This window comes from Triticum aestivum, chromosome 4A, assembly GCF_018294505.1.
Source record: "Triticum aestivum cultivar Chinese Spring chromosome 4A, IWGSC CS RefSeq v2.1, whole genome shotgun sequence".
Taxonomy (NCBI): domain Eukaryota; kingdom Viridiplantae; phylum Streptophyta; class Magnoliopsida; order Poales; family Poaceae; genus Triticum; species Triticum aestivum.
The window spans coordinates 653,978,534-654,005,428 of NC_057803.1; the positions used below are offsets into that span (position 1 = coordinate 653,978,534).

Genomic DNA, 26,895 nt, shown 5'->3' on the forward strand with positions numbered 1-26,895 from the left:
TTCGACTGAACGTGGCAAGGGGGTTGCGACGCAGTCGACCAAGCGCCCTAGGACCACCTCTCCAGCGCCGACTGAAAAGGCGCCGAAGCAGCCCAGGGCGGCCTCGTCGAAGCCGATCAAACTCTTGCCGAAGATGAAGGTGTCCATCCCTACCATATCAGGGTAACCGTGCTGCTCATATTTTCTTATTCTGTGTGAACTTTATTTCTGGTCGACGCTGAAGTTAGTCGACTGATCCTTTGGAGTTGCAGTGCTGCTACTTCTGAGACCTCGGCCCGGGCCGATGACCACGAGATGGAGGATGCGGCAACTTCGAACCCAGGTACTGTATTCTTAACACCGTTTTTAGTCGACTGACTCGCGACCTCTGATCCTGATTCTTCTTCGCAGCTCCGCCCCATACTGTTATCAATCTTCCTGACGACGACGAGGATGAAGAACCACTGGCACGCAGGAAGAGTCGGAAAACGCCCGCCAGTAAGGTGCCTCAGGATGTGACGGCGCCTGAGACTCTGACTGTGGAGGAAGAGAACACCACTCGACACACGGTGTCCTTCGCAAATCCACTGACGAGTGCTCAGCAGCCCTCCCTCTTCACGACTCACCACGTCCCAGAGGACCAAGCTGGTGCAGCGAAGGAGGCAATACGCCAGGCGGGACTCATGATGGAGCAGCTGAAGACCATCCGAGACGCGAGCCAGGCAGCTTATGACGCCAGCTCTGCCCTCCAAAGCAATGTCCAGGTCAGTCGACCGCTGTTTGTTCTGTTGGATATGCTACCAAAAACTTTTCTTTTCCGGAATTTATAGCAGTCACCCACTGGGTGTGTCGAATAAACTCCGTGTTAGCGGGGGCACGCTGAGTGCACCCGCTGGGTGTAGTCCCCAAGGCTAAGGTCGACTGCTTGCAGTCGGCCTTAGGCTTTATGATGTCAATCTTTCCGTCAGTCGACTGGTCGACTGGATTTCACAAACCGGTGGGGGCACGCTGAGTGCACCCACTGGGTGTAGTCCCCGAGACTGTGGTCGACTGCTTGCAGTTGATCACAGTCTTAGAGAATGCATTTTTTTTTGAGGTCGACTGGTCGACTTTGTCTTCAACAGGATTAGTGGGGGCACGCTGAGTGCACCCACTGGGTGTAGTCCCCGAGACTACGGTCGAATGCTTGTATTCGGCTGTAGTCTTAGAAACGTGTGTTTTTCCCTTTTCACTCGGAAGTGAATTATATTTGACATTTAGTCGATTGGTTCTTCGCAGAACTCTTGTGATCTTGTGGCTCGCTACTCAGAGCTGGAACAAAAACATACTCAAGTCGAGCTGAGCTTGAAGCTGGTTCAGGAGAAGCTGACAAAGGCAAAGGAGGAGACCGAAGGTATGTTTGGTGAGACCCTGACGACTGCTTTTCCCCTTGCTTGTTTCAGCATCTGATCTTGCTGTAACTTGCAGGTAAGGTAAGGGAGGCCCAGCAGAAGAAAGACCTTGAGCTAGCTGAGAAGATCAAGCTTGCTGACGAGAAGTTAGCTTCAGTCACCAAGCTCGAACAAGACAATACCAATCTGAAAGCTGCTCTTGGGATTGCCAACAAGGAGGTCAGTCGACTGAAAACTGATAAAGCTGCCCTGACCGACCAAGTCAGCAAATTGACTGAGAAGAAAACTGAACTGGAGGCCTTCCTGAGTGGCCTTGCCAAGAAGCTGTTTCTTATGCTTGAAGGTAAACCTCCATGTTTGGCAAATATTTCCAATTGTGGCTTTTTCCATTCGACTATCTCCTTGACTTAGTGATCACCCTTGCAGAATTTTGTCAAAACTTTGAAGAAGAAACCAGCCGACTGGAGCCAAACCTTGACCCCGTCAATTCTCCGGTGAACGACGAAGTTGCCATGGATGTTTTCCGACTGGAGTCTCGTGTTGCAGCTGTCGTGGACTATCTCGCAAGGCTGAAGGCCGCCACATCTCGCATCGACTCGACGCTCTGGCCTGAGGAGACACTTCAGAATGACCTTGAGTCGCTGATGGCCCGCTTGAACACGATCCCTGGTCGAGTGCAGGAGTGGAAGAAGTCCTCGGCTCGGTGTGGTGCAGATGTCGCTCTGTGTCTGGCCCGAGTCCACTGCAAAGATGCGCGAGAAGAGAAGCTGGCGGCCCTTCGGGTGGCCAATACCAAGAAGCACGACTTCAGGTCCTTTATGGAGACTTTCCTTGCAGCTGCCACTCGGATCGCCGACGGAATTGACCTTGATGAATTTGTTGCACCTTCCAGCCCTCCACAGGAGGGGTAAAAAACTTCTTCTGGCTCGACGCTTTAAATTTGCCTCGGTATGCCGAGTGAAATTGTAACCGACAAACCTTAACAGGCTTGACGCCTGAGCACTTTCGGTTCCTTTAGATGTCGATTCAAACTTGGATTTGGTGCTTGAATACGATTGCCTTCGGCTCGGAATGTCTTTTGCAGGTTCAAAGCAAGGTGCCTGTCTGCAATCGACTTATTCTTTAGTCCACTTAGGCGAGCACTGGGCTGCAGCTAAGCCCCCGAGTGAGAGGGTTGCTCTTCACTCGGTAGGATTTTTGTAACTTAGGCGAGCACAGGGCTGCAGCTAAGCCTCCGAGTGAGAGGGTTTGCTCTTCACTCGGTAGGATTTTTATAACTTAGGCGAGCGCATGGCTGCAGCTAAGCCTCCGAGTGGAAGGCTGGCTTACCACTCGGTAGGATTTTTTATAACTTAGGCGAGCACATGGCTGCAGCTAAGCCCCCGAGTGGAGGCTTGGCTTACCACTCGGTAGGGATTTTTATAACTTAGGCGAGCACATGGCTGCAGCTAAGCCCCCGAGTGAGAGGGTTGCTCTTCACTCGGTAGGATTTTGATAAACTTAGGCGAGTGCTTGCACTGCAGCTAAGCCTCCGAGTGGAAGGCTGGCTTACCACTCGGTAGGATTTTGATAAACTTAGGCGAGACCTTAGACTGCAGCTAAGCCTCCGAGTGAGGAGGGTTACTCTTCACTCGGTAGGATTTTTATAACTTAGGCGAGCGCTTGGACTGCAGCTAAGCCCCGAGTGAGAGGGTTGCTCTTCACTCGGTAGGATTTTTATAACTTAGGCGAGCGCCATGGCTGCAGGTAAGCCTCCGAGTGAGAGGGTTGCTCTTCACTCGGTAGGATTTTATAACTTAGGCGAGTGCTTGGACTGCAGCTAAGCCCCGAGTGAGAGGGTTGCTCTTCACTCGGTAGGATTTTATAACTTAGGCGAGGCTTGGCTGCAGCTAAGCCCCGAGTGAGAGGCTGGCTTCACTCGGTAGGATTTTATAACTTAGGCGAGTGCTTGGACTGCAGCTAAGCCCGAGTGAAGGCTGCTTCACTCGGTAGGATTTTATAACTTAGGCGAGTGCTTGGACTGCAGCTAAGCCCCGAGTGAGAGGTTGCTCTTCACTCGGTAGGATTTTTATAACTTAGGCGAGCACGACTGCAGCTAAGCCCCGAGTGAGAGGGGCTTCACTCGGTAGGATTTTAAACTTAGGCGAGTGCTTGGACTGCAGCTAAGCCCCGAGTGAAGGTTGCTCTTCACTCGGTAGGATTTTTAAACTTAGGCGAACGATTCTGCAGCTAAGCCTCCGAGTGGAGTCTGGCTTACCACTCGGTAGGATTTTGATAACTTAGGCGAAACGGATTCGCAGCTAAGCCTCCGAGTGGGAGTCTGGCTCACCACTCGGTAGGATTTTTACAAACTTAGGCGAAACGGATTCGCGGCTAAGTCACCCACTGAGGGGGAATTTTATTGGACAAAAATAAAAAGTGACAGAAATTATGGAGGAACTATGACACTATTATTTTGAGGTCCATGAACTACAGAAGTACTTTATTGCAACTCATCCGAGTGATAAAACTTAAGTGTAGAATGGGCGGAGTAGCTCCGCGTTCCAAGCTCGGGGCTCGTCGATATTATGCTCGACGTTGTAAAGACGGTACGCCCCGTTGTGGAGGACCTTGGTGACGATGAAGGGGCCTTCCCAAGAAGGAGCAAGCTTGTGTGGTTTGTGCTGATCCACTCGGAGAACCAAATCCCCTTCCTGGAAGGCTCGACCTCTCACATTTCTGGCGTGGAAACGGCGCAGATCTTGTTGGTAGATGGTCGACCGGATCAGAGCCATCTCCCTTTCTTCCTCTAAAAGGTCGACTGCGTCCTGCCGCGCTTGTTCAGCTTCTGCTTCGTTGTAGATTTCAACTCGAGGAGCATTGTGGAGAAGATCACTCGGCAAGACTGCTTCAGCTCCGTAGACCAAGAAGAATGGAGTTCTTCCGGTCGACCGATTAGGCGTGGTCCGCAGTCCCCAGAGTACAGATGGAAGTTCGTCGACCCAAGCTCCAGCCGCGTGTTTGAGATCACGCATCAGTCGAGGCTTCAGTCCCTTGAGAATCAGTCCATTAGCTCGCTCTGCTTGTCCATTCGACTGCGGATGGGCGACTGATGCGTAGTCGACCCGTGTGCCCTGGGAGTTGCAGAAGGTTCTGAATTCCTCTGAGTCAAAGTTTGACCCATTATCCGTAATGATGCTGTGCGGGACTCCATATCTGAATATTAGTTCCCTGATGAAGCTAACAGCAGTACCGGTGTCAAGGCTCTTGATTGGTTTAGCCTCGATCCACTTGGTGAACTTGTCGACTGCCACCAGTACATGCGTGAAGCCACTTCGTCCTGTTCTCAAAGGACCGATCATGTCCAGCCCCCAAACTGCAAAAGGCCAGACGAGTGGGATGGTCTTCAAAGCTGACGCAGGCTTGTGCGACATATTCGAGTAGAACTGACATCCCTCGCACTTATCTACTATCTCTTTTGCCATCTCATTCGCCTTGGGCCAGTAAAATCCGGCTCGGTATGCTTTGGCCACGATGGTCCGAGAGGACGCATGATGACCACAGGTCCCCGAGTGAATATCATTGAGGATGAGTCGACCTTCTTCTGGTGTTATGCACTTCTGACCGACTCCAGTCGCGCTTTCTCTGTATAATTGTCCTTTGATTACGGTAAAGGCCTTAGATCGACGGACGATCTGTCGAGCCTCTTCCTCATCCTCCGGAAGCTCTTTCCTCAAGATATATGCGACATACGGAATCGTCCAGTCGGGAATGACCACCAAAACCTCCATGATCAAGTCGACCACCGCTGGGACTTCAACTTCAGTCGGATCTGTGGCGCTCTTGGGCTGCGGAGTTTCTTCGGTGAAAGGATCTTCTTTGACTGACGGAGTGTGTATATGCTCCAAGAACACACCACTCGGAATGGCTTCTCTCTTGGAACCTATCTTTGCTAGATCATCAGCTGCTTGATTTTTCAGTCGGGGTATATGATGGAGCTCCAACCCCTCGAACTTCTTCTCCAGCTTCCTCACTGCACTGCAGTATCCAGTCATGGCTGGGCTTCTCACGTCCCACTCTTTCATCACCTGATTGACCACTAAATCCGAGTCGCCATAGACCATTAGGCGACGGACGCCGAGTGAAATGGCCATGCGCAACCCATATAGGAGGGCCTCATATTCTGCCTCATTGTTGGAGGAATCAAAGTGAATCTGGAGCACATATCTGAGCTTATCTCCTCTGGGGGAAACCAGGACAACCCCAGCACCGGAACCATTCAACATCTTAGAGCCATCGAAAAACATGGTCCAATGCTCCGAGTGAACTTCAGTCGGCTGCTGTTGTTCAATCCACTCGGCGAGGAAATCTGCTATCGCCTGGGACTTAATGGCTTTCTTTGCCTCAAACTTGATATCAAGGGGAAGAAGTTCAATCGCCCATTTGGCCACTCGACCAGTTGCATCTCTGTTGTGCAAAATCTCTGATAGTGGAGCGTCGCTGACGACTGTGATGGAATGGTCAGAGAAATAATGAGCAACCTTCTTTGTGGTCATGTATATTCCATACACAAGCTTCTGATAATGAGGATATCTCTGCTTGGATGGAGTCAAGACTTCAGACAAATAATACACTGGGCGCTGAACTTTGAGAGCTTTTCCTTCTTCTTCCCGCTCGACCGTTAGCACAGTACTGACGACTTGTCCTGTGGCTGCGATGTAGAGCAACAGAGGCTCTTTGCTGATTGGAGCAGCAAGCACCGGCTGGGTGGAGAGCAGAGCTTTTAGCTCGGCAAACGCTGCATCAGCTTCTGGAGTCCACTCGAACTTGTCAGCCTTCTTCATCAGTCGGTAAAGAGGCAGTGCCTTTTCACCGAGTCGTGAGATGAATCGACTTAATGCGGCCAAGCATCCAGTAAGCTTCTGGACATCGTGCACTCGCACAGGGCGTTTCATTCGGAGAATAGTGCCAATCTTCTCTGGGTTAGCGTCGATTCCCCGTTCGGAAACGAGAAAACCGAGTAACTTGCCACCAGGAACTCCAAATGTGCACTTTGATGGATTGAGCTTGATATCATACCTTCTGAGGTTGGCAAATGTTTCGGCGAGGTCAGCGAGCAGGTCGGAACCTTTTCGTGACTTGACAACAATATCATCCATATAAGCTTCCACATTCCGACTGATTTGGGTGAGTAGACACTTCTGAATCATTCGCATAAATGTGGCTCCGGCATTCTTGAGGCCGAATGGCATGGTGATATAGCAGAAGCACCCGAATGGAGTGATGAAAGCTGTTTTTACCTCATCGGGCCCGTACAGACGGATCTGGTGGTACCCGGAGTAAGCATCTAAAAAAGACAACCTCTCGCATCCCGCGGTCGAGTCAACAATTTGATCTATGCGAGGGAGAGGAAAGTGATCTTTCGGGCAGGCCCGGTTGATGTGCTTGAAATCAATGCACATTCGGAGCGACTTGTCCTTCTTAGGAACCATGACGACATTAGCGAGCCACTCGGAGTGGTATATCTCTCGGATAAATCCTGCCGCCAACAGTCGAGCCACTTCTTCACCGATGGCCTTTCTCTTCTGGACGGCGGACCGCCGAAGATGCTCTTTGACTGGTTTTGCAGACGAGTCGACTCTTAGGCGATGCTCAGCCAGTCCCCTGGGAACACCTGGCATGTCAGCGGGCTTCCATGCAAAAATGTCCCAGTTCTCACGGAGGAACTGGATGAGCGCTTCTTCCTATTTTGGGTCGAGTGTTGTGGAGATGCGGGTCGGAGCTGCTTCGGGGTCGGTCGGGTGAATGTGAACAGGCTTCGTCTCACCGGACGACTGGAATGCAGACTCTGTGGCGGGCTTCTTGGATCGCAGCAAGTCACTCGGATCTGCGTTTTGCTTGTATTCTTCGAACTCGACCGCTGTCACTTGGGAATCGGCAATCTTGGAGCCCTTCTGAAAGCACTCCTCTGCCTTTTTCCTATCACCGGTGACAGTGATCACACCTTTGGGACCGGGCATCTTCAATTTGAGGTACACGTAACATGGTCGAGCCATGAACCGTGCATAGGCTGGTCTCCCCAAAATGGCATGATATGCACTTTGAAAATCCACGACCTCAAACGTCAACTTTTCTTTGCGAAAATGCTTCGAATCACCAAACACTACGTCCAAAGCTATCTGGCCGAGTGACTCGGCCTTCTTCCCTGGTATAACTCCATGGAAGCTCATGTTACTAGTGCTCAGTCGGGACATCGGAATGCCCATACCTTTCAATGTGTCTGCATACAATAAGTTCAGCCCACTTCCACCATCCATCAGCACCTTTGTCAGTCGAGTGCCTTCGACAACTGGATCGACCACCAAAGCTTGCCTCCCGGGGGTGGCAATATGAGTCGGGTGATCAGATTGGTCGAATGTGATGGGTGTTTGAGACCACTTCAGATAATTTGCCTTTGCTGGGGCAACCATGTTCACCTCTCGGTTAATCACTTTCAGTCGACTTCTGCTTTCCACATCTGCAAAGATCATCAGAGTGGAGTTGATATGCGGATATCCTCCCTCACTGTCCTCTTTGTCTTCGGCCTTGTCCGACTCCTTCTCCTTGTCCTTAGACTGTTTTCCCTGAAACTGCTGGATCAGGAGTCGACATTGGCGAGTGGTGTGCTTTGGGTAAATGATATTCCCCTCTTCATCTTTCTTCGTGTGAATGTGACACGGCATATCCATCACGTCGTTCCCTTCTTTATCCTTTACCTTCTTGGGGTTCCAGGATCCTTTTGGTTTCCCCTTAAACTTTCCTTGAGTCACGGCCAGAGCCTCTCCAGGAGCTGCCGGTTCAGCCTTCCGCTTCTGTTTCCGACTGGTGTTTCCTTTTTCCGACTGACTCGGCTTGTGCTTGCCGCTTCGGAGTCGGTCTTCTTCTTCGCCGTTGGCGTACTTGGTAGCAATCTCCATCATCCGACTCAAGGTCATGTCACCGGTTCGACCAAATTTCAAACTCAGTTCTCTGTTCTTGACGCCGTCTTTGAAGGCGCATACTGCCTGATGATCAGAGACATTTTCCACAGTGTGGTGCAAAGTGATCCACCTCTGAATATACTCTCTGAGAGTCTCATTAGTTTTCTGCACGCAGACTTGCAACTCTGTCAATCCCGCTGGTCGCTTGCAAGTCCCTTCAAACGTTCTGACGAACACTCGGGACAGATCTTCCCAAGTGTAAATGCTGCTAGGAGGTAATTGAGTCAACCATGCCCTGGCAGAACCTTCCAACATGAGGGGCAAATGCTTCATGGCCACCTCGTCGTTCCCACCACCGATCTGAACTGCCACTCGGTAGTCTTCAAGCCAAGTTTCAGGCTTAGACTCACCAGTGAACTTGCTGACTCCTGTTGCCAACCTGAAATTGGGGGGGATAACTGCGGCTCTGATAGCTCTGCTGAAACATTCAGGACCAGAAACATGTACTCGACTGCTCGTGGGTACATCTCTGTCGAGTGCGCCTCGATGGGCTCTGTTCCGGTCGACCAACCCTTGCACGATAATGGATCGCGCGTCGAAGCCTGGCTCTCTGGGGTCAACTGGAACCCTACGCCCTGTACTGTACTGACGCCTATCATCTGGCTGCCGAGGAGCGTAAGACCCACCCCTCGGAGGGGAATAGGGCACTCGACGCCTATCATCTCGGTCGAGTCTGTCGCCATATTGATCTCGCCGATTCTCACGCCCTTCGCGCCGCGGAGGCGATCTGGGGCTGTGAGCCGACTGAACCGTATTCACAGTGACAGATCGACTGTGAATTCTGTTGCGCGACTGAGACACGGCTGAATTCTGATCTCCTGCTGCCCGGAGCAGATCCCTGATCTGCAGCAAACCTCTGCCAGCTTCCGACTGCGAAGGCTGAATGGACTCTGCTATACGGGTCGCAGCTGCTAAATTCTGAATTGGGGTTCGATATACCTGAGTCGGCGGGAAGAGTTGACGTCGACTGGTGTCGGGAACTCGTTGCCGCGCGCGCTCGTCGAGTGCTCGCTGAAGGTTCTCCAGTCGAGTGCGCTCGGCCAAATTGGCCAGACGCGCCTCCTCCAAGGCACGAGCCTCGGGGGTTTCTCCTGCGATGGGAATACGCAGGGGATCCTCGTTCCTGCGGCGAAGCTCTTCTCTTTGCAGAGAGTCGAGTGGCTCGGGCTGGTACTCTTCGTAGTCTCGTGCAGGGTCGCCGCCGTCACCTGCTCCACCACCACGGGCGAAGCCAGGAGGGCTGTGGGGCCCGTCGACCATCAAGATTTCCGCCGCTGGATCACTGCTTCCGCACTCGGATGCAGTCTCTCCGGAGCCAGTCGACTGATCGAACAAGCCGTAGAGAGATTCGTTGGGCTCGATTGCCGCAACTTGTGTAGTGGCCGATTGGCGAGCCACCGCGTGACTCACCCATCGCTGAAGCCTCGACCGGCCTGAGCGCTTGCGCTGGCGGGAGACCGGGAGGGTGGACGATGGAGGAGCCGACCGATACTGGGTCGACGGTTGCCGCAGCAGAACGCCGCGGACACATGCGCGAAAATGCGTCGCACCGCGGACGGGGAGCGCGTCTACGTCGAGTGGAGCCTCCTGGAGCCATGCGGAGTCGTCGGCGATGAAGGTGAGAGTGCCGAGACGGATCTCTTGACCCTTGACCAAAACTCCAGCAGACACCATGATGAGAGTACTCGGAAGAATCGCAACTTCTCCACAAAATCGCTAAAACACCTGCCCCACGGTGGGCGCCAACTGTCGTGGTTCTAAGCCTGACAGTAGAGTGGGGGGTAGGTATGGAGAGGCAAGGTCCTAGCTATGGAGAGGTTGTAAGCACAAAGGATGTACGAGTTCAGGCCCTTCTCGGAAGAAGTAACAGCCCTACGTCTCAGAGCCCGGAGGCGGTCGAGTGGATTATGAATGTATGAATTACAAGGTGCCGACCCCTCTGCCTGTGGAGGAGGGTGGCTTATATAGAGTGCGCCAGGACCCTAGCCAGCCCACGCAGGAGAGGGTTTAAGGTGAGTTAAGTCTGGGGCGTTACTGGTAACGCCCCACATAAAGTGCCTTTACTATCATAAAGTCTACTTGATTACAGGCCGTTGCAGTGCAGAGTGCCTCTTGACCTCCTGGTGGTCGAGTGAGTCTTCGTGGTCGAGTCCTTCAGGCCAGTCGAGTGAATCCTCGTTGGTCGACTGGAAGGCGACCTCTTCTAAGGATGTCCTAGGGTAAGTTACTTGGATCAGGTCCATGATCCTACCCTAGGTACACAACCCCATCAATTGCCAACTGTGACGTTTGTCGTTGCGTTAAGGCAGAGCATCAAAGACCTACTGGCACCCTTCAGCCTTTAGCTATTCCTGAGTGGAAATGGGATAAAGTTGGTATGGACTTCATCACCAGCTTTCCCAGTACCAAGAGAGGGAATAATGCTATCTTCATAGTCGTTAACCGTCTCTCCAAAGTGGCGCACTTCCTAGCTGTTCGAGAGAGTATAACTGCTAGTCAGCTAGCTGACTTATATATTTCTCGAATAGTATCACTTCATGGTGTTCCACTAGAGATCAATTCAGACCGTGGTAGTCTTTTCACTTCTCATTTCTGGGAGAGTTTCCAGACTGCCATGGGAACCCATCTTTCCTTCAGTACCGCTTTCCACCCTCAGTCGAGTGGTCAGGTGGAAAGGGTCAACCAAATTCTCAAAGACATGCTTAGAGCTTGCGTTATCTCATTCGGAATGGATTGGGAGAAATGTCTTCCTTTCGCCGAGTTTGCTTATAACAATAGCTATCAATCCAATCTCAAGAAAGCTCCTTTTGAGGTTCTCTATGGACGAAGATGTCGAACACCTTTGAACTGGTCAGAAACCGGTGAAAGACAATTCTTTGGACTGGACATGATCCAGGAGGCAGAAGAGCAAGTTCGCATCATTCGTGAGAATTTGAAAACAGCCCAGTCTTGTCAAAAGAGCCAGTATGATCGTCATCATAAGGATATGACTTATGAAGTTGGCGACAAAGCTTACCTTCAGGTTACTCCTTTGAAGGGTACCCATCATTTCGGTATCAAGGGCAAGTTGGCTCCTCGTTACATTTGTCCTTTTCGCATTCTCGCTAAACAAGGAGAGGTTGCCTACCAGTTGGAACTACCCCCACATCTTTCGAGACTGCATGATGTCTTCCACGTCTCTCAACTCAGGTGTTGCTTCTCGGATCCCATCCGCGGAGTGGACCATGAAACGCTTGGTCTCCAAGATAATCTCACATACCGAGAGTACCCGGTTCGCATTCTTGATCAAGCAGAGCGTGTTTCTCAAGGTTCAGTGGTCTCATCATTCCGAGAGAGAGAAGCTACTTGGGAGCGAGAAGATCGTCTTCGACTGGAGTACCCCACTTTCCTTCCGTCGACCCCTGAATCTCGGGACGAGATTCTTTCAAGTGGGGCGAGTTGTCACATCCCTAGTTCTGGTATGACCTAGACTAGCTAGTCATTTGTGCATCATGTTTAAATTTCATTTAAATTTGACATGGGGATTTGTGAAACCCTCAGAATCATTTTTTGGAAATGACCCAAATAAAAATTGCTCCAAAAAGGTCCAAGAAAATGTCCATGTTGCTGTCTGAAAATATTGGTCAGAGGTAAAATTCAAACAAATATTTTTAGGAGCTCATGGATATTTATTTTTGGCCATTTGGATTAATCCGATAATTATTTGGCCATTTGGATCAATCCAATGGGAAAACCCTACCTGGCGCTTACCTCACTGTGCGTCCTGGCCTGGCCCAGTGGCCCAACAGGCCGGCCCAGCCAGCAGGCGGCCCAGCCCAACTGCCAGGAGCTTCTTCAAGCTCCTGCCAGTAGAAGCTGCTGCGTGGCCGCGCCACAGCCGGCCGTGGCGACGTCTCCCCGCCACCTCCTGCTTCTCCCCCTTGTCGCCTGGATCACGCGCGCATCGCCACGCACCCCCCCAAGCCTCCCTCGCTCTCTCCCCGTTCCTCTCCTCTCCTCTCCCTCGCTTTCTCTCTCGCGTCCGAACGCGCCCACCGCCGCCGACGAGTACCACCACGGCCACCAGCCACCCCTGGCCCTGCCGCTGCGCCCAGAAGCTCTGCCATATCACCGGATACCTCCCCATCAAGCCACGCGCCTCAGGAGGCCCTGGAGAGCCGCCACGCCGTCGTCCGGCCTTCCCCGAGCTCGCTTACGACGCCATCGAGACCGCTGTGAGCCCCGCTGTCCATTCCCCCTACTCCCCTGCCCTCCTGCGCCCTCCAGCCCCTCTACAGCTCGAGCCCGAGCTCCGACCGCCGCCCCGAGCTCCGCTCCGGCAAGCTCGGCACCCCCACGATCTCCTGTGCATTCCATTGGATGCGCGCGAGCCTGGGCTCCTTGCTGATGGTCTCCGTCGTCCAAATGGTCGCCGGAGCGACAATCCCGAGTCCTCCGCCGCGTTCGGCCTCGCCGGCGGCTAAACGCCGGCGGGTTTTGACCTCGCTGGCCTGACGTGTGGGCCCGGCCTACCAGGTGATTAGCTTAAGGCTGATCGCCAAATAAGCTAAACACTGACACTAACAGTGGGCCCCGGCTCCCCTAATCTTTTAATTTGGTTTAAACTAACCCTGTTTAACCCCATGTCACTGACGTGTGGACCCCACACGTCAGGTTTGACCGGGTCAGCCACGGTTGACTCGCTGACGTCATGCATGTGTAATGCTGACGTAGTTATTCTTTTTCTGGATTTAAAATAAATCAGGAAATTCTAGAAAATGATATAAACTTCAAAAAATCATAGAAATTCAACCGTAGCTCAGATTGAAATAATTTATATATGAAAAATTATCAGAAAAATGCAATCTTTCCATCTGTAACAGTTTCATGCATGAAAACCAACCTAAACCTGCTGTGTAGGTGAAAACATATGAATGGCATTTATAAATGTTAAGTTTGGAGTTGCATTTGAACCCTTGGTTCAAATGGACTTCATTTAAACAGAATGCTAGTTGCATTAGCTCAAACAGCATCACATCTACAAGCCATGTTCATGCATCATATTGTTGCATATGCTTGTGTATTGATTGTCGACACCGTTCCTTCTCGATAGGTCCTGCTCCGTAGAGTGCTCTAGAGTACCTGTCTGAGGAGCGGTGCCCCCTCTGTTGATCTACCAGGCAAGAAAACCCCCTTGTTCATTCCGATACAATCCTACTCTCTCATTCCTGCTCTCAGTTATTGCATTAGGACAACAACGATTCATCTGCTACTTTGTGCTGCGGTAGTTGAACCCATTCCTCTGCATGACCTGTCATTGCCACAGTAAATAGTTGAAACCCACTAGCATGTGTAGGAGTTGATTGAGTCATGTTGTGTTCCTACCATGCCATGCCTGCTATTGCTTAGAGTTGTGTCAGGTATGATTCATTGGGAATGAATTGGAGTGCAGTTCTATGTTCTGATGCTGAGAATGAAGTGTGTGAACATGATTTGGTAAAGGTAGCAGTGAGAGGCCATGTAGGAGTACATGGTGGGTTGTCTCACTGGAACCGTCCTTAAGCACCGAGTTCTATGTATGTTGTCCAATGACTCGATACTACCACACATTGGGTTCCGGTAACTCGACCCCTCTCGACTTATTAACCAACTTGATCTCTGTCCAGGAGTCGCAACTAGTTTCTGGTGTTTGTAGGTAGTGCTATTTTTCTACCAAGTGCCACCCGGTAGGGTGGGCTTGGGACAGACTAGGCACACGTGGCCTGGTGTACCGAGTGGCACCCAGATGGTGGGCTTGGGAACCCTGCACACATCGTTTGGGGCCATGAGCGACACCCCGGCCGGATCTCCTTGCGGATGGAACCCGAATAGGCGATAAACCTGGGCTAGAGTCTTGTGTGTTTAGTCAGGTCATGGCCGACACCCTCGCCAGGCTTCCGCTTGAAGGTAGCCGAGATACATGACGTGTACATGGCGGTAAGTGGCGAGAGCGTGTGTGAAGAAGTACACCCCTATAGGGTTAACATGATCTATTCGAATAGCCGGGTCCGCGGTTATGGACTTCTTGGATGCTTACATGGTACATAGACAACTTGAAGTGGATACTCTAAAATGCTCAAGACAAGTGTGAGTGCTATGGATGGCCTTCTCGTAGGGAGACGGGGATGAATCCATAGTAGTGTATTGTGTGGTGATTAGTGGACTCGTGTTCGCCATCTCACCTCAAAGATGTTTCTCGTAGTCGTAGAACAGGATAGCCACTGAGTCAAAGCTGGCTTGCTGCAACTAAACCCCACATTACCTTCTTGATACAAATGCATGTATGATAGGATCTGATGTAAGTCTTGCTAAGTACCTTTGTACTCATGTTGCTTTATTTATGTTTTTGCAGCAGAGACCTCGGTCTTACTAGTGTTCCCGTGGGCTTCGACGAGTAGCTTGTACCTCAGCTACGATCTTGATCGGATGTTGTAGATAGTCAGGATCTTCAGCCTTTTTCATTTGTAGATGTTTGTACTCAGACATGTAATGCTTCCGCTTGTTGCTTGTCTGCTCTGAATGTTGGGTCATGTGACCTCTGTTTGTAATAAATGCTATGATGGCTCTTCTGAGCCTTTATCTATATGAGTTGTTGAGTTATGTTGTGATGCCATGTTGTACAACACATTCTTGCATGTTATGCGTACGTGTAATGTGTATTGCTATGTGTGGGATCTGACTATCTAGTTGTTTATCCTTAGTAGCCTCTCTTACCGGGAAATGTCTCCTAGTGCTTCCACTGAGCCCTGGTAGCTTGCTACTGCTCCGGAACACTTAGGCTGACCGGCATGTGTCCTTCTTCGTTCCTGTGTCTGTCCCTTCGGGGAAATGTCACGCGGTGTCTACCGGAGTCCTGTTAGCCTGCTACAGCACGGTTTACCGGAGTCCTGCTAGCCCAGTTGCTACAGCCCGGATTCACTCGCTGATGACCGACACGTTCGTTGCTGGGTCATGTATGCATGTCCTTGTAAGTTAGTGCCACTTTGGGTTCACGACTAGCCATGTCAGCCCGGGTTCTTTGTCATATGGATGCTAGCGACACTATCATATATGTGTGCCAAAAGGCGCAAACGGTCCCGGGCATGGTAAGGCGACACCCGTGGGAATACCGTGCGTGAGGCCGCAAAGTGATATAAGGTGTTACATGCTAGATCGGTGTGGCATAGAATCGGGGTCCTGACAGAATTCCTTTGATGCTAGGGTTTAGACAATCCCCATTTCAAGTTTCTTTCAAGATTAAACATGATGCACACATGAGACTAGCCTAGTGCATTACCAGAAGTTAGGGATGTGACGGTTTAATACCTTTGTATGCATGCTTCATGATTATATGCCTTCAAATTGATTGCCATCTTACCGTATGATCTGAAACCAGCAAAATCTTCTTTCCAGATCATCAAAAAATGACTAAGACATACACAGCCTGCAACTGGGTCCGCTCCCGGGTCACCGAAGAAGATCTAAATAATTTTGTTGCAACTGGCACCGTGGCTAGGAGAGAGGACCTCCACTGGAGGGTCCCGGGTGAAGAAAATCCTCCTAAGCCCAAGGATGGAGAAGTGATTGTTTTCACTGACCACTTGATTCGGGGGTTTAGCCCGCCCGGCTCAAAGTTTTTCCGTGATGTACTTCATTTTTTCCAACTTCACCCTCAAGATATTTGACCCAATTCTGTCTCCAACATTTGCAACTTCCAAGTAATCTGCGAAGTTTATCTTCAAGAGGAGCCAACAGTTGAATTGTTTAGAGAGTTTTACTACTTAAACCATCAAACAAAATTCACTCACGGGCCCAGCTTGGAGCTTGGTGGAGTTTCGATTCAGAAGAGGAAAGAAGCCAGCTTTCCCTATGCCAAGCCGCCAAGTTATCCCAAAGATTGGAACCATACTTGGTTCTACTATCGAAACACCTCTCCAGCTGACGAGAATCCCCTACCGGGTTACGCAACCACCGGCTTAGCAACGGACATCCATTCCCCCCACGGATCAGCACAAAGGAACGGGCCAAGTATGCCCCCACTTTTTCAAAGCTCAGAGCCTTCATGGCTAATGGTTTAACTGGCATTGACCTTGTACGGTGCTGGGTCACCTGGAGGATCTTGCCGCTAAGCCATTGTCCTGGCTTAATGTGTGAGTATACTGGTGATCTGAAAGACCCCCAACGCCACTGTGATATTCAATTGTCAGACGCAGAACTCACTGAGGCCACCAAGGCATTGTTGAATGAATCCTGGGCAGATTGTAGTAAGACGGGGCTTAGTCCCTTTTGTACTTTCAACAAACCACCCGCTGTAAGTGTTGCATAATTGTTCAATCATAGTTTCATTAATACTACCCCCTTATGATCTTTTTGTCCTCAACAGGCCGACTCTTCCTTTTGGAAGAAGAAACCATAGGATAAGCCGGCCAAACCGGCTCATACCAAAACCAAGGTCACCAAGAAGCCTGCCAAGAAGAAAACCACCGAGCCCACCAATTTAAACTTGGATGATGATGGTGATGATGATGAGTCGGAGGTAGAACTTGACTCTCTTGGCTCATTTTTTATACATCTCATTGACAATGATTGTTATCAGGAGGAAGCCGAGGCCAGCCGTGCGGGTGATGATTAGGTAATTGTTCTTTCCTCCGGCTCAAAGTCTAGGCCAAAACAGAAAACTAGCCAGGCAAACCGGAAAGTAAGGTTTTCTCATCCTTTAGCGTATCTGGATCCCAAGTTTATTTTGAAGAAGCAACAACACGAAGCTCCTGTACGACCCGGAACAGTGGCAGCGGGATCCTTTCTTCCGGCTTACCAAACACTCCTGCCCCTCGCAAGCGTCGTCCAGAGGTCTCAACCAGTTCTGACTTAATTTATCCCAGGGCCGGTCTTTACCGACAACCTCTTAATCCCTCCGATTCAAATTATCAGGGAACATCTCATTCCTCCTCTGGCGACTCAACGGGAACTCACGTTCCAGCCTTCAAGCCGGTGCCAGGCTAATGTTACTAAACCTTTATTTCCAATCACATACTCAACTGTTGTACTAACCTTGCCTTGTGCTTCATTTACAGGGCCATAGCCAAGCCCAGCAAGAAGGCGAAGGTGATGAAAAACCCTGTGAAACCTTCTGAACCAGAGCAGCAATCAGTAGGAACCTCTCATGAAGCTCCTGAAGCCATATTTGATGAACCGCCTCTGGTTGATCATAATGCTGATGCTGACCCGATGGATGTGGACGCAACTATCAATCCACCAAGCCCTGCTAAACCGGCTAGCCCTGCTAAGCCGCCAAGCCCTGTTAAACATACTGAAGATAAGGCTGGTGATGATGGCGTTGCTATAACTGGGCATGGTTATACAACGCCAGGCCAACCCACTGTTTTGTGAAAACACAGTGCCAAGGAGGAATTCTTTGTTGCTGATAAAGGCAAATGGTCAACCAATCTAGACAGTTATGCTCAACTCAGCGCTCAAGAAATTCATTCCGGATATTTAAACCGCCTTTACACCAGTCTGATTAGGAAGCCGGATTGGTAAATCTAATGAAGGAGCGTTTTGAGGTAAACACTTCAACTTTTATTCATATAATCATGCTTGCCTTAGCCGCTAGGTTTACTGGATATGGTAGAATAGCATGTGTTGTAAACTTCATTATTCATATAATGAAGGAGCGTTTTGAGGTAAACACTTCAACTTTTATTCATATAATCATGCTTGCCTTAGCCGCTAGGTTTACTGGATATGGTAGAATAGCATGTGTTGTAAACTTCAATAATTTCCATAGATCAAATGGTGTAGCCCCCAAGGGCCGGTTTATGCTTTCAACATAAACCGTGACTTCTAATAACAATACTTCAATTTTGCATACTAGTCGTCAACCCGTGCATTCGCACGGGCTAGCGTGTATTTTGTATGGATTATTTTGTTTGAATTCAAAAGTTTATTTACATTATACATGGTGCTATATCATATTTGCATTTACGAATTTTGCAAGTTCACACATAAATGATGAGATGCCGTATTGTTAAAAATATATGTGAAAATTTGTCTATATGCAACTTGTGGTTGACTGTACAAATTGACTATTGTATATTTATAATGTGAGTGTATATCATATTTACTATCAAAGATGGGAAATAAATATTTTACTTCACTCACAAAGGTACATATATATTCAGAGTCACGTTTTAGTAAACCACACGTTTAATACGACTAAAGCCTAACTATTAAAAGCCAGACATATAAAGATATATGCATTAGCATTTTAGTCAACAGCAATCTCAATAAAAAAACTCAGTGAGAACTATTTTTTATTTACGTTATGCTAAAATTTAATTCAGTACATAGAATAGTGCTACTGCTGTGAATAAGAGACCGAGATCTCATGTGACATAGAGATATATTATACAGAAATTGCATAAACCAATCGAGCCCACTTAAAACTGTTATCTAACGGAACTAACTGTGATGTATAACTAATAGACATAAATTTTTATTTTGATCGTCAGTATAAATGCTACCAGATTCAAATAGATTTAAATAAAAATGGAAATTAAAATTTGACCCGAGTACATTATCAAGATGAATAGCAAGCACCAAAAATTGCATGAAACCCTCTGTTTTATTATCATCACTAACTGAGGAATAAACTTCCGCATCCTGCTTGCTGACCATATCTACCTTCCTTGCTGCCTGCGATCAAACATGACAACATACTTAAACATGGGCTACTCCTCTCCGCTTGCATGCATTCTTATTTACGTACTTAAAACTGAAATATCGACTCACTGCTTTGTATTCAACTGAAACCTTGTCGAAGTGTGATTTTCTTCATGGGCAAGTCCGGCAACAGGACTACTCTGTGAAAACAACCTTGCCACTGATCGATGTTGCCTTTTCCCTCAGTTGCATCCTTGCCGCTAGACAACGTCACGGCTGGCGGTGTGTCAATGATGTTCAAGTCCACCTCATTAGCCAGCTTCTTCTTCCAATGTCCAGGATGATAACATCCATATGTCGCTGCATATTTTTATTTTGTTCACCATCCATGACTCCATGTGTCGTATTGATATCGTCAGAATAGTCCATCCTGTTTGTGTTAGGATCTACCTCACAGCCTGTTAAGATAGTTTTCAACCATGAGACTATTAATCGTAGAGCATCCTGCTGGTTATCACTGTTATTCTTGCCTAGAATATAAGTAATTGAGCTAACGATAATCAGAATACATTCATGCATCCACCCTATACCAACTATAAAGTGTGTGTTTTTCACGGGAAACTATAAACTATAAACCGTGTTTTAAAAGTTAAAAATGTTTTTATGAAAGAGAACAAAGGCTTTGGAAATAAAAACATTAGAGGATCGTTAGTCGGCGGACCGTCCGCTCTCCTTGCTTTTTCGTGTAGGGCATGCTTGCAATTTTTGTAGTCCTACTTTTTCACTTCGATCTGGATGGCTTGCCTGGGATGGACCTGTTATGACCTGGATCAACAATGTCGATTTAATATATGTGATTATGGAAATACAATGAAAATCACAAAAGGTAGCAAATAGAAAGCCGGTGGTACTGATTGAAGATGCAAACAGACCTGGATATTAATCGATGCATGCACATCAACTTCAAATGGCCGTTAATTAGTACAGCAGAAATCTAGATGTGGCAGGAAGTCATAAGCGGGGTGATCAGCTAGATCGATGGCATAACTTCCATGTGGTGTTGCATGCCTTCGTGGAGGCGGCATACTGCGGCCGTATAGGATGAACAAACGATACATATTTTTGCCAATACGTGAGGAAAAAAGTGGCAGCCAGAAAATTGCCCACATAAGGCGATGGAGGGCTAGGATAGTGCACGATGTGCTGTTGTGGACGGAAGCATGTATTGACGCACATCTACATGCATGAAGATTATTATTGTATATAGAAGCATAAAAGAATTAGGAGAGATGGCATTAAACGTATGTGAGATGGACTCTCACTTTAAAAGAAATATCAATGGACTCTCACCTTTTTTGAAATGAATGGACTCTCACCTGAAAGAATTATGAAGCGTCTCAAACTCCCATACATGGGAGCCCGCGTTATTTTTATTGATTGAGCGAGAAGGATCTCGCGGTCATGTACATGGTTCGTTGATGAGAATAATCTCCAACCGTATTACAACAAGAGGGATAGAGATAGAAAGATAAACATAAGAGTTACATGACTTGCGATACAAGACTATCTCTATCTACTATTCTGTTACAATATTTCTAACACTCCCCCTTAATCACAACTGCACCAAGTTGAGATTACGTCGAAACTCTTCAAAACCTTTTGTGGGTAAGGCCTTTGTAAACCCATCCGCAAGCTGATCCTTTGAAGGAATGAACCGGACATCTAATTGTTTGTTTGCAACTCATTCTCTGACAAAGTGAAAATCTATCTCGATATGCTTGGTCCTGGCATGAAAAACTGGATTAGCAGTAAGATAAGTTGCTTCAAGATTGTCACACCACAAACAAGGAGGATGCAATTCTGGGATGTTGAGTTCTTTCAACATGGACTGAATCCAAATAACTTCAGCCGTTGCATCTGCCAAAGCTTTATAATCTGCCTCTGTACTTGACCTAGAGACTGTTGCATGTTTCTTTGCACACCATGATATTAAATTTGGACCATAGAATATAGCAAACCCACCAGTCGACCTTCTATCATCTAGACAGCCAGCCCAATCAGCATCAGAAAATGCACTTATAAGGGTAGATGACGACTTTCTGAATGTGAGCCCAACAGTCAACGTATTCTTGATATATCTTAAGATTCTCTTAGCTGTTGTCCAATGAGTGGTAGTAGGTGCATGAAGAAATTGACAAATTTTGTTAACTGCAAAGGAGATGTCAGGTCGAGTAAGAGTCAAGTACTGAAGACCACCAACTAAACTCCTATAACTGGTGATATCCTCATGATGCAGAGGTTCTCCATCTGTCAGAGACAAGCACTCCGAACTAGAGAGTGGTGTTGGTGAGGGTTTACAGTTTTGCATGCCAATTCTATTCAACAACTCAGTTGCATACTTAGCTTGAGATAGATGAAGACCATCATTGTTTTTCTTTACTTCAATGCCCAAAAAGAAATGCAAGTCTCCCAAATCCTTGAGAGCAAACTCAGAACTCAAATTCTTTAGCAATTTGGTTATTGCACTATCAGATGAGCTAGTGACAATGATATCATCCACATATATAAGAACAAACACAGATATTTGTGACTTGGTAAAGATAAACAGTGAGGTGTCAGATTTTGATGGAACAAACCCAAGTGCTTGAAGTTTCATGCTGAGCCTGAAGTACCATGCTCTGGGAGCTTGCTTCAGACCATATAATGCTTTATCCAGCTTGCATATGTGAAAGGGTTTATTTTTGTCTTCAAAACCAGGAGGTTGTTTCATGTATACCTCTTCTTCCAGAACACCATGGAGGAATGCGTTCTGAACATCTAACTGTCTAAGGCTTCATCCCCTAGAGACAGCAATTGACAACACAAGGCGAATGGTTGCAGCTTTAACAACAGGACTAAACGTGTCCTCATAATCTAACCCATACCTTTGCTTGAACCCTTTTGCAACAAGTCTAGCCTTGTAGCGATCTATAGTGCCATCAGACTTCCTTTTAATCCGATACACCCACTTGCAATCAATTAAGTTTCTGCCTTGTTGTGGTGGAACCAAGTGCCACATCTTGTTTTTCTGCAAAGCCATAAATTCATCATTCATAGCCACCTTCCACCTATCATCACCAAGGGCATCCATTAGAGTTTTAGGTTCTCCTGTCATACAGGATAATCCATACTTGGAGAAATTTTTATAATTAACTCGTGTAGAAACTCCCTTTTGTAGACGTGTGCGGGGTCCCATAGGAGATGTTGCAGGCTGATCCGTTGCAGAAGATCCTGGCGTGGAGGAGTCAGCCGCCGTTTCCCCCACAGCATCCGCGCCAGGAGATTCCACGCCCGATCCCGAGGCGGTCAGGAACCGCACAGGCGAGGCAGCACCCGATCCCGAGACACGTGCAGGCGAGGCAGTGTCGGGTACAGGCGAGGCAGTGTCGGGCGCGGGCGATGCGGTGGGCACAGACGACGTGGCGGGCCCCGGCGCAGGCGATGTGGCGGGCCCTGGGGAGGCAGGCGCGGGGCCGGGTGGGACAGGCGCACACACCCGCCCGGGGGATTGGTGCGGCGCGACTGCCCGGTCGCTTTCACCGGCCAGGCGCACGCCAGGAGCCGATCCCGAGGTGGATTGAGCTGCCGTCTACAGCGGAACAGATCCCGAGAAAGATCCACCTCGTGGCGCGTGGTTTCCTGGAGGGGAACACATAAAATGACCCGTTGTTGTAGTGTTTTGCACTCTGTTTTGATCATCATTAATTGTTCCTGCAGCAATAGACTTTGGCATAATATGATGATTAGTCACAAAAGAGTCAGAACTATTATTTGTACCCTCGTGATCAATACCAGTAAGGGATGGAGGTAAGAGAAGTATCTCTTGACGAAGGAGAGCACCGGCATTGGGATGAAGACTTTCGAATGGAAATTTGGTCTCATCAAAGACAACATCTCTTGAGATATAGACACGGCCAGTAGTAACATCAAGGCACTTCACTCCTTTGTGCTGGGCGCTATAGCCAATAAAAATGCATTGCTTGGAGCGGAACATTAGCTTGCGGTTATTGTAAGGTCGTAGGTTTGGCCAACACGCGCAACCAAAAACACGAAGAGGAGCATAGTCTGGTTTGGCATGAAGAAGACGTTCTGTAGGGGTTTCATTGTTGATGACACGACTTGGTAAGATATTGATGAGATGAACTGCGGTTAGGAAGGCTTCATCCCAGAATTTTAGTGGCATAGATGCAGCGGCAAGAAGTGAGAGACCAACATCAACGATGTGGCGATGCTTGCGTTCAGCGGACCCGTTTTGTTGGTGTGCGTGAGGGCATGAGACATGGTGGGAAATTCCTATCTTTTGAAAGAAAGAGTTGAGTTTCCCATACTCACCCCCCAGTCTGATTGCATGGCTATGATTTTGCAGTCAAATTTTCTTTCAACAAGAGCTTGAAAATTAAGAAAAACTTGGAACACATCAGATCGCTTTTTAAGGAGATAGATCCAAGTATATTTACTGTAGTCATCGATGAAGCTCACATAGTAAGTGTGTCTACCAATAGAGAAAGGAGCTGGCCCCCATACATCAGAAAAGATTAATTGCAATGGTTTAACAGACACACTTGTTGAAACAGGATATGGCAACTGATGACTTTTTTCTCTTTGACAAGAGTCACAAATAGTTTCACAATTATGCTCACCAACAAACGGGAGATTATTCTTACTAAGAATTTGATAAACAATAGAAAATGAAGGGTGACCTAGGCGATTATGCCACCTTTCTGAAGAGACTCTAATGGCTCCGAAGGCTCTTTTATTGAACTTGCAAAGTGTAGGAACTAATGGATAGAGACCGTCCACGCATCTACTGCGATAGAGAACCCTCCTCGTGGCTTGATCCTTTATCAAAAAGAAAAATGGATGAAACTCAATGAAGACACCATTGTCAAGAGTGATTCTATGGACTGAGGCAAGATGTTTTGATGCATGAGGAACAAGTAGAACATCATTGAGACGAATATCACGATGAGGGGTTTTAATAATAGATTGACCAATGTGACTTATCATCATACCTGGACCATTTGCTGCAGTGTTGATTTGATCATGGCCATGATACTTCTGTTGCATGGTCATCCTTTCCATGTCCGGGGTGATATGCTCGGTGGCGCCCGTATCTGCATACCAATTTGTGTCCACTCCATAGGACGTGTTTGCGGCTGCTGCAACTTTCTTCTTCTTTTCTTCATAGCGCCAGCGACAATCTTTTGCTATGTGGTTAGTTTTTTTACAGATTTGACATTTTCCCTCATACTCATCATACCCTTGAAAATTGTTGTCGCCGCCATAGTTGCCACCGTAGCCACCATTGTACACACGCTGACGCCCCTGATTGTTGTTGTAGAAGGGACGTCCATGGTTGTTGATGTTGTTGTAGAAGGGACCGCCGCCACCATGGTTGTAGTTGTTGTTGGCGTTGCCACCGCCGCCATTGTTGTTGCTGCCACCACCGTGATACCCGCCACCACCACCATTGGTGGGTTTGGGCGAGCCACGGTTGGTTCCCTTGCCGCCGCCGCCGCGATTTCTTGCAGCCATGTTGGCTGAGGATTTGAAGCCTCCTGCTCCAGAGCCGTGGAAGAGCTCGACACGCTGGTCGAAGTTCACCACCATGGCAAACAGCTCGTCGACGGAGACAGGGTCGGTGCGGACGTCGAGGGCAGATATGATGGGCTGATAGTCCATATCCAGCCCTGCAATGATGAAGGAGAGCAACTCTTCTTCTCCGATGCCCCTCCCTGCAGCTGCAAGTTCATCTGAAAGCGATCTCATATAGCCAAAGTAATCAGCGGCAGATTGGGGGCCTTTGTGGGCATTGGTTAGGGAGATTCTGAGATTGTTTGCACGGGATTTGGATTGGGAGGCAAACATGGTGGAGAGTGCTGTCCAGATCACACGAGATGTATCCATCGAGGCGACTTGCACAAGGATTTCTTTGGAGAGGTTTCTCAGCAGATAGGCTACAATTTGCTGGTCTTGGATTAACCAAGGGGTGTAGGAAGGATTCGGAACAAGCTGTTCCTTACCTTCAGAGTTTTTTGCTATAATTGTTTTGGAGGGCTCGGGTTTGTTTCATCTAGGTACCCATATAGGCCAGCCCCCATGATCTGAGAGCGAGCCTGGGCACGCCATAGGATGTAGTTGGTGCGGCTCAAGGGTTCGGAGGTGTTGTTGTTTAGGCCAGAGAAGGAACTCGAGCTGGAGGAGGACATGGTTGCGGCTTGGTTTTGATCTGAAGGGATTTGTGTGGTGGCGGCTAGGGTTAATCTGATAGAGAGCTAGATGTAGAGGAAGAAGAAGGCTCTGACTACCATGAAAGAATTATGAAGCGTCTCAAACTCCCATACATGGGAGCCCATGTTATTTATATTGATTGAGCGAGAAGGATCTCGCGGTCATGTACATGGTTCGGTTGATGAGAATAATCTCCAACCGTAATACAACGAGAGGGATAGAGATAGAAAGATAAACATAAGAGTTACATGACTTGCGATACAAGACTATCTCTATCTACTATTCTGTTACAATATTTCTAACATCACCTTGGATACATGCGTGCTGGCCGGATGAACTCTTTTAACGTGGGGATTAAGTTGGGATTTTTTTTTGAGAAAAAGTTAGGCGTTTGTTACGTGTAGACTAAGCCTGTTTTTCACCACGTAAATCCTAGGGTTCTTTGGTAGAGCAATACATGGATTGAACGATTAAGTTATTATGATCTGGATTGACAGAAAAAAATATATGAGTGGATCTCTACCGTAATAACTCGGTCCCACCAGATGACCGGTTCGTAATTTCTGATTAACATGGTAATTTCTTGGGAGTCTGTAATTAGTATAAGTAAGTATAAGTATAGATAGAAGTATATAGATATAGATGTAGCCCCCAAGGGCCGGCTTAATCTGTCAAGATAAGCCGGGTCTCTAAATAATACTTTGATTTCCGTCTGTAGCCGCCAAGGGTCGGCTTAATCTGTGTAGATAAGCTGGGTCTCAACACTATACAGATGCAGAAACTTAATTATATAGCCCCCGTGAATCGGCCATACTCAATATATGACAATTAGGTCATCATAAATTTGTCTTGAAAAGAGCACGGTGCATTAGCCCTCAAGTGCCAAGTCAAATACTTGTATTATGCTTGGGACTTCATCATAAATTCATAACCATCCTTACTCATTGCTTGTATCTTTCAAGCTAGCTTAATGGCAAAGAATCCCAAGTTGTTGATCTTCAAGAAAACATTAAATTCCAGCAAGCAGAAACTTCCAAAACCAAAGCTGAACTGACCACTGCCTTAGCAAATATGGAGAAGTTGAAGAAAGATTGCAAAGATGATCAGGCTGGCTGGGAAACAGAGAAGTCAGCTCTGTTACAGAGAGCGGAAGATGCTGAAGAGACTCTTAAGTCGGTAGCTGAAGAGCTCGCCAGTTTAAAACATCAAATTGATGCCATGACTGCTGCCATCTTTGGTGAGTAACGTCATCTCAGTACTTGCTTTAAATGCATTTATTCATCCGGCTTATAAATTTCTTGTTGATACAGACTCCAAAGTTGCACACCTTGGCACAGATATGTGCAAGAAGTTGAAAGCCGCCTACACCCTTGTAGAGCAATTATATACAGGCGCGCAACGGGTCATCTGCACAGCTGCGCACACGAAGCAGCCTTCCACCCTTATCAAAGAGACATTGGAGAAACTTTCTGTGATGCCTTTTAGAATCGAAGAGCTGAAGAAATCTGTTGCAAGAGCCCGTGCCTCACTGCACTAACCCGAGCCATGGCATGGCAAGCTGATCTTGATCCAGCTGACTTAGCAATTGGCTGCCCCAG

General features: G+C 48.1%; 1 pseudogene; it reads right to left on the reverse strand.

Annotated features, from left to right (window-relative positions):
* Positions 1-24,657: 24,657 nt before the first annotated feature.
* Positions 24,658-24,796, reverse strand: LOC123088937 (uncharacterized; annotated as a pseudogene).
* Positions 24,797-26,895: the final 2,099 nt, after the last annotated feature.